The following is a 10,466-nucleotide window of genomic DNA, read 5'->3' as shown; positions in this document are numbered from 1 at the left end:
AGTCACCCATCTACTAGGTATTAGAGTTCAGTCTAGCACCCAGTACTCTTTTATTGCACCTTAGTCCTAAAGCACGATATTGTGCTCTCCCCCAGCCCCAGATGGAAGGACTTGGTGTAAGGCTCTGAAGGGCAAGCTCTCTGGAAGAGAACTGAGTATAGGTTAGATTCCTGGGCCAAAAGACAGGATGATATCAGATGGGATCTTACAGGATTTGTCTACAAGTCCTATCTTCTCAGTGACTTCTGAGTGAGCAGCCCCAGTGCAATAGGGTGATATGTAGGAAATAAGTGTTTGGTCATTCCAATGGCCAAAATGTATTTCTCCTATATATTTAGCCTTTGTCCACAATATTTGGCTCAGAGCTCCCAACTAAAATCCTTGGAATTTCCTGTGATAAAAGTGATAAAAGGTGCTTTTTTATGTTAATGAGTAACCTTTCAGAAAGCTCTTGGTAACTGAAGTGTGGGGCTGGTTGCCAGGGAAACCTGCCTGGTGATTAGAGGGGAACTTTCAGTCCCTTTTGCCCCAACCCCTGAACTCTAGGGAGGGGAAGGGCTAGAGATTGAGTTCAATTGATAATAGTCACTGTATCTATCATGCTTGTGTAATGAAGCCTGCATAAAAAAGCCCAAAGACGGTGTTTGGAGAGTTTCCAGGTAGGGGAACCCATCCACACTGGGAGGGCCATGCACCTCAGCTCCTGTGCTTGGGACTGACACATCAAATACTGTACAGACTGAGAGAGCTCTGAAATATACTGTACTCTGGGGCTGTACTCTGGGGGAAGAATCCCAGTGCAAAATACCTTTAAAGCCAAAATCAGTCAAAGGGAAAAATAAAGTGGAAGAAGCCCAATTATTGCATACAAGCAGTCATCCACTTCTTGCCCATGTCTCTTGTGACCCAGCTACAGAAAAAAGGGACTCTGCCCGACCTTTCCAGTCCAGATATGGCCTGTTTCCCCTTGTAATTATCTATTGATATGCAGATGGCTACTTCACCTATTGACATGGAGATGCACTAAGGCCAGGGGAGAGATTCTGGAAATGTTGCAATTTTACCCACAGCCCACCCCCCCAGAAATCTTGCCTTACATTCTACTCATTCCCCATCTTCTGCAATGTCCCATGTGCAAGAAAACTGGATCATGGTTACCAAACTAATAACATACAATAGCAACAGCAATAAAATCATGATAACCCTCAAGCTGGAGGATCCAGCTAGGTTCAGAGTCCTGTGCAGATTAAGTCTGTAGCTTGCCCATTCCACAGGTGGTCAGAGGCTGAAGGGGTAGGGAGTTCAGAGCAGTCATCATGTGGCAGCTGCAGCTAGTGGGTGGGTCCAGGTCACAAGGACTGTAGAAGAAAATAACCTTAAAGGTGATAAGATACATGTTTTAATGATAATAGCATAGACAAATCTTGTCCATCAGGTAAGATACATCAAAGAGAGTGGTCCTGTGATAGGACAATGACAGGAATGGGATCTTGTCCTGGTCTAGTATCCCAGACTTTCACCCCCCTCCTTGTGGGAGTTACAGATGGATCAATATATAGGGTTAAGGGAGGTACATGCACTGGCCATAAAGATGAAACAAAACTTCCCTGTAAGATGCTCTTACTTCCTGGATGTTTTGTGTACTACTGTGTTCTCTGGGGGCCACTCTGCTGTTACTCCAGGAACACATAGAAGGCCAGCTCCAGGCCTTTTCCCCAAGGTGCCAGAAGGGCCAGCCATCGCTCATCTATGTGTCAAAATGCCCAGGGCCATGTCCACTCAGCGGTGTCTCCAGGGTTTAATGCAGTAGGGGCTGCCAGCAGGATGTTGCTCTGCTGGCCATATCCTAGTTCAGTAACTCCTCCTTGGTTTGCACATATGGTTGTATAGGAGAGGCAGCAATGTGTGTGAGCATGTCCACAGGGCTCAAGCCTCCTTTTTGGGGCTTCTCATTCAAACGCCGTAACACTGTCCATAAGTGAACTGACCAGCCCCGTAGACTATTGGTGTCCAACTTCAGGCCAGAGTTCAACAAACCATTGTACTTCTATATCATGCCTGCCCCAGTAGGATATATGGTACATGAAACTTCCACTTTATTCCTAATTGCTGCACCCATTCTTGTAACACATGTCCAGTAAAGTGGGTGCCTTGATTGCTCTAAATCACCTGAGGCCAGCCATAGGCTACAAAGAGATGCTCTAGGCCCCTTTTGGTGGTTTGCTGATCTGCATTATGTGCAAGAAAAGCAACCAACAGGCCAGTAGCTGTCTCCACACAAGTCATGGCACACCGATATCCTTCTGATATGGGCAGATGCCTAATACAATCTGCCACCCGACAAAAGGTATTGGCCCCTTCACTATTGTCCCTTGTTGCTGCAGGACTTGGATTAAGTCCCTCTTAGAGCACACAAGGCACTCCTTCTAGGCTCTGCTGACTTCTTCAAAGGTCAATGGCAAACCCCACCTACGGGCTACAGCCCACATTGTCTTTTGCCCCATGTACAACAAATGCTGATATAACCATTGGGCCACATCAGAGGCAGGCTTTCCTTGTAGCCAGCGTAACTGGGCCAGTGTGTCTGCTTCATCATTTCCTGGGGGTGGCAAAGGCAAATGGCCAGTCACATGACCTACAGTAACAGTCTTAGTCTGACCAGAGGCCCATAGGTCTTGCCACAACTTTTGCCCCCAAAGGGGCCTGAGACCAACCATCCAGTTGGCATGGTACCATGTTGGTAGCCACAGGGTCAAGCCCCGATAGACAGCCCAGCTGTCAGGGCAGACAGCTATGGGGGAGGGCTCTTGGGTGATCATAAGCCATAATACCGACAACTGAGCCCATTGGCTGCTGTTCCCCTATCCATCCTCCATTGATATTGTCTCAGTCTTAGAATTGAAAGCCACAGCCCTCTACTTTGGGGACTGCCCACTACTGAGGTTGTCTGTATACCAAGTATCTTCATATATAGGGGCTTTTCCCTCCTGATTAGGGCTCTAGGCTACCAATGGCTCAAAAGCAACTTCTTGCTTTTTACTGGTATATGTTACTGACTCCAATAAGTACTGGAGTTCTCTACTTAAGGGGCTATTGAAGAGGGTGCTACACTACTGTCAGTATGCACCACATTTGACCATTGTAGGCATCTGTGCTATGCCACTCTGTGGCCTTTGGGACCAGTCTCACCACCCACCCTGCAATGGGATAGGTTGTTATTACCTTGGTTGAAGCTGTTCCAATGACAGGCTCTGTAACTAGTAAGGCATGGTACACAGCAGCCAATTGCTTCTCTATCAAGGTATACCAGACCTCTGCTCCTTTCCATAGTTGTGACCAGAATCCAGTGGGTTGGTACAGTCATTCAAGCCACTACCAAAGGCCCCATCCATAACCACCTTCAGTTACATGAACATCTAACTCACAAGGCATTGATGAGTCCATTCAAGGCCTGTATGGCATTGACTGCTCGCTCAGCAGCAGTAAAAGCAGCTGCACACATCTCATCCCAGTCCCACCTGATGCCCTTTCATACCAACCAGTATAAGGGCTTCAGAATTTGTGCCAAGTGTGGGATAAACTCTCTCCATTAGCCCAAAAGACCCAAAAACGCTTGTTAATACTGTCACAGTGGTAGAAGTAGGGAAAGCCTGGACCTTGTCTATGACTTCTTCTGGGATAACTTTAGTTTTACCTGACTAGACAATCCCCAAGATCTTTATAGACAAATCAGGTCCCTGAACCGTGGTGCTGTTCACAGCCCGTCCTTTCTCTTGTAGATGTTGTAGCAGTTTAGGAACTTCTCCTTCAAAATCTGTAAGAGAATCAGACATAAGCATTTTATCATCAATGCAGTGATACAGCTGCACCATTTGCAGTTTCTTCCATGTGATCAAGTCCTGGGCTACAAGTCCATGACAGATGGTGGGACTGTGGAGGTATCCCTGTGGAAGGTCAGTGAATGTCCTCTGTCGGCCTTCCCGTGTGAAGGCAAACTGTTTCTGACTTTCCTTTGATATGTCAATAGAGAAGAAAGCATTAGCAAGGTCCACAACATAATGATACCTTCCTAGTTCATGCCTGAGGGTGTCCATAAGGGCTGCTATAGAGGGGACAGCAGCATGCAGAGGGGGTGTGACTTTATTCAGTTCCCTGTAATCCATGTTCATATGCCAAGAGTCATGTGACTTTCTCACTGGCCACACCAGGGAATTAAAAGGACTATGAGTGGTCCTTATGATACCCACCTTCTCCAACTCCTGTAGAGTTTCTCCAGTTTCCTTTTGTCACCCAGGCAATTTATACTGCTTAGTATTTGTCACCCTCTGAGGTACAGAAAGAGCTGCAGGTGGCTGCTGAGCATGTCCCTTCAGAACTGCGTTTACCACCCTCAGTCTGAACTCACCTGCAGTTGTTTGTAACCACAGGCCCTGCAGGATATTTACACCAAAAATATATTCAGGGATGGGGGAAATGTAGATAGTATACTCCTTTGGGGGTAAACATCCTAACCCAATGTGTTTTGGGCTTTCTTCACTCTAATTGCCTTTCCCCCACAGCCAACTTTCACAGCATGGGGCCCACAAAAATGCTCAGGGTTGCCACAAATCAGAGAACATTCAGCTCCTGTGTCCACCAGTGCCAGGACACATTGTACATTCACGGGGGACCAATGAATTGAGAATTCTACATGTGGCCTCTGGTCCCCACCATGTTCCCCAAGGTAGGGGCCTTGACTCCCACCCTCAGTCAAACTGCGATGCCCAGTCATCCTCCTGGGTGGGGGAGGCTCAGGTGGAACCTGAATACTGTCCCCCAGGAAATCATGCAGGGACACATGCCAGACATAGGGCTTTTCCTCCAGCTTTCGTGTCCTAGACCTTAGCAGCTGGAACTGCTGCTCTGGCTTTAATTGGTGCCACAGTTCTAAGAAGATCCTATTGGGCTGCCCATCAAGTTTTTCTTTTACTATCCTGGCCTTTGTCAAATCAACCTACATATGGGTCTTTGAGACCTTCACGGGGCTCCTTGCACCTCTCCTTTCAGTAATAGCCCATACTTCCTTCCATGTTTTTATTGTTTCAACTTCCCCCAGATCTGCTAAAGTACAAGTAGCCTTACTTATGGGATTCCCTATGTTGGGGGCAAGAATAGTCACTAGGGACCCAAAGAGAGGTGGGAGAGCTGTATGGAGCACCAGATTTCTCATTCCTACAGTGAACAACTCCTCATCAGGGCCTGGAGGTTCATATTATAGATGATATTTTTCATGCCCAATCCCCTTAACACCTGCCAGAGCTCTGCATATGTTTTCCCCACTAGAAACTCCCCAAGTGTAAGCTCCACAGATGGGGGCTCTCGGGTGAAGCTGCAGCCACTGGAGCCTCCCCACCATCCATGACAGGGGTGTTCTGGGGATCTCCCCACCATCTCTAGGGGCAGCCCGTTCCAAGGGTCACACTCATGAAGAGAGATTTCAGGTTCCGAGGTCCTGCTGATTACCACCAGATATAACTCCAGGGGGAAAACCCCTGGGCAAAATACTTTAAAACCGAAATCAGTCAAAGGGAGAAATAAAGTGGGAGAAACTGTTTTATTGTTTACAAGCAGTAGTCCACTTCTGCTCGTTCACATCTCTCATGACCCAGCTGCAGAAAAAGGGGACCCACCCAACCTCTCTGGTTCAGATATTCCCTTGTTCCCCCTTGTAATACCTACTGAAATGGAGATGGACTACTCTCCACCCTTTGGAAATACCTATTGATATGGAGATGCACTAAAGCCAGGCGAGAGATGCTGGAAATGTTTCAGTTTTACCCACAAGGGCTTTATTAAGCTTTTACAGATGCTAGCCAAAAAAAGGACTGAGTTCTGTGACAGGAAGTTTCTGCTTCACCAACAGCAAGGGCAGTTAACAGAAACAAGTTGTCCTGTAGATGCAAAAACAGGACATTTATAAGGGATTTCAAGGAAAGAAAGTTCTTTAAATTTATGTTGGCTATAGGTAAAGAAGGCAGGCTAACACAAAGTGTGGAAATTCTGGGAACAGGTGGCTAGTCCAGAGAGAAGGCTTATAGATCTCTTGGTAGTGGTCGGACCCTGATCATGCACAGGGAGGATGCTGTGATTTGGGGGACCTTCCAGGTAATTGTTGAAATGACTTCATCCAGGAGCATGGAATCTCTGGTTAGCTAAGGCTCAAGGCTATGACTGATGACTTTGCCTTTTCTCTTCTGCATTCTCCAGCCGTTAAGTCTCTTAATTTAGGACATCTCAGAACTTTTCCTTATCAAAACGCTCCCATGCCTCACCCTATATATTTCTTCATCAGGTTGTTCATCTACATTCTTTACCATATCCTTAATAAGCTAGTAAAAATAAGTGTTTCCATGAGTTCTGTGAACCACTCCAGCAAATTAAACTGAACCCAAGGAGGAGGTTGCTGGAACCTCTGAGCTATAACCAGTAGGTCAGGAGCACAGGTAACAAACTAGACTTGGTGACTGGCCTCTGAAGGCTAGGGTGGGAGGAGAGCTCTTAGCCTGTGTGATCTGATGCTGTCTCTGGGCAGATAGTGTCAGAGTTTAATTAAATTGTTGGAGACTAGCTTACTTTTGCTGGTAAAACATCTCACACACATTTGGCAATTTGGAAGTAAAGCATTTTGTGTGAGTAATACAAGAAACACTCAAGAGATGGAACTGAATATTTTCTGTACAACATGTGGAAAACTGAGCTTTTCTAGTAGACCCAGGCTCTGATCCCTTTGTGGATATGAAAGAAGGCTGAGAGATGAACGTAAGTGAACTTTTTCTTTCACTCTGAATGTTTATAAAGCCTAATTGGAAGCACATAATATTAGAAACAGCTTAGTGTCATGGCGGTTCATTGAGTCAAGTGGCTGGGTTGGTTTTGACTTGCCTGCACAAGCCACTTCAGCCACAGAAGCGAGATGCCCTTACGGCCTTTCCTCATGTATAGAAGAGAAATCCCTATCTCACAGGGTTACCATTTAGATTGGCATGATGATTAAATGAGATACCCTGTGTCTTAGCCTGGGTCCCCTGGACAATTGAGCCTGAGGCACAGCTTATGTGCTAGCACGTACTTAAGTGCTAACACATTACTGGGGGTGGTTTTGGGAACTCAGAACAGTCTGAGCGGTGGAGGAAGGTTGAACAGTGTATCTGCTGGCTATGTCTCCTGTCTCTCATTTGTAAAACTTTGCTCCTGAGGACGTTCACTCCCCCTTACTTGTGAGTTGCATTGTCTGCCCCCACTGGTCGCTACTGGAGGAGAGCCATTGTTTGTCAGGGTGGGGTGGGGTCTCAATGGGCACATGAGCCCCATGACTCTTACCCCCAGGGAGGGGAGGCTGTAGGAGACCAGGCAGTGGTGCATGCGACTAGGGCCTGTGACCATGGGGATGGCGTAAGATGCCACTGCAATGGTTCCTGTAGCACAGTAACTTGCTGAGGGCTGGTAGGCAGGAGGGCCTGACAAGCTCTGTGGAGGTGCATAATGTGGGCCAAGCACAGGGTGTACAAAATACCTTTATATGTGTAAAGATTTAGGTGAGTCTATTACTACAAATGACTTCAGATCTCCAGATTTCAGTTTTGGTGCCTACTTTTTATAGTTCTCTTTCTTTCCAGACACATATTCTTTCCATGTGTTGTAATTATAAAAAAGTTTAGTGAACAAATGAAGAATATTGCCTATTTTGTAGGCAATTATCTAAGTGTGAGCCCCACAATGGCTCTATTCCTTTCACTAAAAATAGGTGACATTTATAAGGTACTTATTCCATGTTCTGGGCTAAATGGCTCACATGAATGACCTCACTTAATCCTCATATAGACCCATTATTATCCCTGGTTTACAGATGAGGAAACCAAGGTTTAGGGAAGTTAAAGATATTGCTAAAAGTCATGCAACTAATGAGTTGCAAGAAATGTACTAGTTTTGTGACTTCTACTTTCTGCTCAATTACTATTTTCTTCTCATGTTGTTGGGTTCCCAGATTTGATTTGTATGACTGAGGTAGCAGGAAGTTTCCTGGGCATTAGCATCATGTTTCTGTGATCCAGACAGGGAGACAATCCTAAATGCTGCATCCCTAATTGCATATATTCCTATTAGAATTTTGCTCCTCAATCACTGTTACAGAATATTGAATTCCATAGGGAGAGAATCTGCATCCACTTCACGTTTGTCCTGTCCAAGCCTGGAAGAGCACTGGCCCATATTAAGCTCATAATATTATAGAACATATCATGTAAAGGGTGGAGGTAAGACAGAACATTACAAGTACCCTTTAAGGCAGAGGTCAGCAAAGCATGGCCCATGGGCCAAATCCAGCCTACTGACAGCTTATATAAATAAATTTTTATTGAAACACAATTAGGCCCATTCATTTGAATATTATCTATGACTGCTTTGGTGTTTGTGCTACAAGAGCAGAAATGAGAGGTTGCAACAGAGACCAGCTGGCCCAAAAGGCCAAAATATTTACTATCTTGCCCTTTAGAAAAATTTGCCCACCTGTCTTCTAATAAATGCTTAGAGTAGAATCCAAAGTTGCAATAAAAATTTTAGATGAATAGAAAAGGATTTGGTGTATAAAAAGGTCACCTTCCCACCCCTCTCTTCTCTCAATTGAAAATAAAATATAGTTATTATAATGTCATACTAAAAATATAAAAATGGAACCAACCTAAATGCTTCACTGTGGGGGCCCAGCCTACGGCCGAGGCTGAGCCCCACTCTAGCTGGACAATGCCCTCTTCCCTGTTGGGGATTGGCCCAGCATACTTCTGTACCCGTGCACAGCTCGTGCTGCCCGCTTAGAGTGGCGCGTGACACCTATCCGCTTAAAGGTCATGCATGATACTGTCCCGGATTGGTTGGATGACTGAATATAAGGGAGCCCGCCGGGAGGGAGAAGAGCTGCCCGACAACTGCTGTAACCACCGTGAGAGATTAGACAATAAAGCCTAGAGAAGAATCAAGACCTTGGGCGTGTTGCTTCGGTCCTTGAAGGGTCGTGACAAGTGGTGCCGAACCCCGGGAATCGTTAAACCTCGTCGCGACCTGATCCACTGACCCTGGTGCCTGCCGATGAACATCGCTGGACGCTGTTCGGTCGGTTGGCCAGACCGGGAGAGGGAACTGAGGAGGGTGAGTGGATCGGCGAGTAAACTGAAAGTATACGTGGCAGGGCAGACAGCAGGCAGTTGCGGTGGGTGTTTATGTGTAGTGTGTGTGTCCTGTTAGTGTTTGTGATATTATGTGTAGTGTGTGTGTCCTGTTAGTGTTTGTGACATTATTTATTATAATATATGGAATGAGGAGGTGCCAGTGAAGGTTCGCAGAGCAGCGACGAAATCAAAAGGTTCGCAGAGTGGCGACGAAATCAAAAGGTTCGCAGAGTGGCGACGAAATCAAAAGGTTCGCGGAATTAGCGACGTAGTCCATCTAAATCATAACTAGGATACTTCCCCCTTTAGAGAGAGGATGGGGACGGAGGACCAGGATTGGGTTTTTCTTCGGGGCCACTGAGGGAAAACAGCCTAAAAAGGCCTGTGTGGGTACCTCAGTGGCCCCTCACCAAAGAAAAGAAGGAAGCAGCCCACACTTTAGTACAAGAACAGATAGCAGCTGGTCACCTCCAGCCCTCTACCTCGCCATGGAACACACCTATTTTTGTAATTAGGAAAAAGTATCAAAGACAGTTTCTTCTCCATCCCGCTTCACCCCAGAGACTGTCAAAGGTTTATTGCCACAGGGCATGGCTAATAGCCCCACCATGTGTATGTAAAGAAGGCCTTACAAACTGTCAGGAAACAGTTTCCCCTGATAATCATCTATCATTATATGGATGACATCCTTTTGTGTCATGAGAGCAGCAGGGAGCTAGAGACAACCCTCAGGGTCAGGGTATGGTGGAACGCACCCACTTCACCCTCAAGAATGCCTTATATAAACAAAAATGGGGAATAGGAGAAGATTTTAGAACACTGGACAAAAATGGCCGCAGTGCAGCAGAGTGGCACGGCCAACAATCCAATCCAAAACACATGCCTAACGTTTTGTGGAAGGATGTTTTGGAAGGAACATGGAAAGGCCCGGACCCAGTGATAATCTGGACCCGAGGCTCGGTTTGTGTTTTTCCACAGGGCCAGCAGAACCCCGTTTGGGTGCCTGAACGTCTGATATGCAGAGTGGAAAACCCCGGAGCAGAGGTACAAGATGATCGCACTGCTTCTGCTCCTGCCGTGGATCCTACAGCAGGCGACGGCGGAGCCGAGCTGCAGCTGCAGCCACCGCCGCGCTATCACCATTCCTACGGCAGAGATGCTGAATGGTCTGTCCCAGGCCACTGAACCTTCTTCAAGAACAATTGGACCTCTTGGGGGAGGTTTTGTCTGTGGGCTGCGTATATGAGGGTGTATTACTGGTATTCC

At 46.5% G+C, this 10,466-nt stretch overlaps 1 long non-coding RNA gene across 1 annotated transcript in view; it reads right to left on the bottom strand.

The window, feature by feature from the left end:
* Positions 1–294: 294 nt before the first annotated feature.
* The window catches only part of LOC140847696 (uncharacterized), a 73,361-nt gene continuing 63,189 nt past the window's right edge, over positions 295–10,466 (bottom strand). Inside the window, exons 2-3 of the long non-coding RNA XR_012127748.1 lie at positions 3,695–3,814; positions 295–1,375 (exon numbers count right to left, since the gene is read on the bottom strand). This is a non-coding gene — a long non-coding RNA (uncharacterized lncRNA). The remainder of the gene's footprint in view (positions 1,376–3,694; positions 3,815–10,466) is intronic.

The sequence above is a fragment of the Manis javanica genome, chromosome 1, assembly GCF_040802235.1.
Source record: "Manis javanica isolate MJ-LG chromosome 1, MJ_LKY, whole genome shotgun sequence".
Lineage (NCBI taxonomy): Eukaryota > Metazoa > Chordata > Mammalia > Pholidota > Manidae > Manis > Manis javanica.
This window is presented reverse-complemented; position numbering and strand designations above follow the sequence as displayed.